Genomic DNA, 1,717 nt, shown 5'->3' with positions numbered 1-1,717 from the left:
GGATTAGACTAGACCAACCCAACGAACCTAACCCATATTGACGGCTCTATTTCAAGGGCATTGAAATTTAACTAATAGCATCAAAAAGACTATATTTGTTCGTTTTTTTAACTATATACTCAAAGAGAGTTAACATCCATCAAAATTAATCCGTTCATGTTTTGGATTGCAAATCACTTTGGCCCAGTTAACAGTAGCCCATAAAATCACTAACCTGTTAGACCGTTGAGAGAATAAATGTTTGGAGTTTCCTTTTCATGAAATTTCTAAAATAATCGTTGCTCGGAAATTTTATGTAAAGTGATGTAATGTCAATATCTCGATCAATATCTCGTAAAGTGATATATTATATCACGATACATTGCGATGTATCTGATCAATGATGTATAAAAAAAAAAGAAGAGAAAAGAGAGATTTTTATAATTTTTTCTAATGATAATTTCTTTTATGAGAATATGGTAAAATAAATTGTGTAATTAAGCTTATTTTATTGGATAAGGATGATATATTTTAAGCTTATTTTATTAAGTCCTCCATTACATCAAACTTATTTAATTATTCGATATGCAAGACTATGTTTTAAAATAGTCTTCAATTTTACTTTTCATTAATTGCCATTGAAATTAATTGTTAATTAATATTCATTTATTTTCATAATAAATTTAACAATAACTAATAAAGGTAAAATGAAAAATTAGATCTAATTTATGTTTTAATTTTTTCCCCTAGAGAATGTGAAACCCCACAACAATGTAATTAATTTGAAACAGATGAAATACACTTAAAAGGTTCAATTCTAGAACTTTGTTGGGTTTATTTTGTTTAATTTTTCCCATATCAAGCTATTGATATTATTTTAGATTAGTTAAAAGACAAATAGATATTAAAATCCAAAAGATGTGTGAATTTGATTAGAAAATCTTTTCAATTAACTAGAATTAGTTAAAAATCTTTACGGATTCGCATTTCAATATCCAAACAAATATGACTCTTCAGTTCAGGTCTCCAAAATTTTTTTATCAACATGATTTAATATCAGTAAACGATACGAATAATCATCATTAGAAGACAAATAAGATCCATTTTAAAAAATTCAACCTCTAAAAAACTTATTTTAGTACTCAAAAGTATTATCAATAAAACTTATTTTAGTACTCAAAAGTATTATCAATAAAAGAAGATCCGTATTATTAAAAAAATAAATAAATAAATAAATGTAGTATACAAAAAAAGAATTTCAATTTGTCTCTTCAGTTCAGGTCTCCATAACTTTTCCGCATGATTTAATCTCAGAAGAACGAAAGTTATATATTTGATCATCATCAGAGACTAAATTGAACAAAATAGCATTAAAACACGCACAAAAAAAGGCAATTGAAAAAAAAAACAAAGATCGAATTCAAATTTAATTACACCACACATCAAATAAAAACAAAAATTATCCTTTGTTAGATGAATTTGAGGAAGATGACACTAAACACAAGAAGAGAGAACAATAGAGAACAATTTTTTTTTTAATCCCAGCTCGCCGTCTATGAAAATTTTATAAATAATTGGTGTATTTATAAGGATAAAGTGTGGAAATTATACAACCCTAGATAATTTGGGCTCATGACCTTCTTTTGGCCCATCTTAGGATAATTTGGGCTCATCATCTTCTTTTGGCCCATCTTAGGATAATTTGGGCTCATCACCTTCTTTTGGCCCATCTTAGGAT

At 26.9% G+C, this 1,717-nt stretch overlaps 2 non-coding genes across 2 annotated transcripts; both read right to left on the bottom strand.

Moving 5' to 3' along the window:
* Positions 1 to 986: 986 nt before the first annotated feature.
* Positions 987 to 1,070, bottom strand: LOC114077037. The gene has a single exon (XR_003578132.1). It is a non-coding gene; the product is annotated as a small nucleolar RNA Z159/U59 (small nucleolar RNA).
* A 174-nt stretch (positions 1,071 to 1,244) lies between these two features.
* LOC114077036 lies at positions 1,245 to 1,330 on the bottom strand. Its single transcript, XR_003578131.1, has one exon. It is a non-coding gene; the product is annotated as a small nucleolar RNA Z159/U59 (small nucleolar RNA).
* Positions 1,331 to 1,717: the final 387 nt, after the last annotated feature.

The sequence above is a fragment of the Solanum pennellii genome, chromosome 4 (genome assembly GCF_001406875.1).
Source record: "Solanum pennellii chromosome 4, SPENNV200".
In the NCBI taxonomy this organism is placed as follows: domain Eukaryota; kingdom Viridiplantae; phylum Streptophyta; class Magnoliopsida; order Solanales; family Solanaceae; genus Solanum; species Solanum pennellii.
The sequence above is the reverse complement of the archived record's forward strand: the minus strand, read 5'-3'. Positions and strand labels throughout refer to the sequence as shown.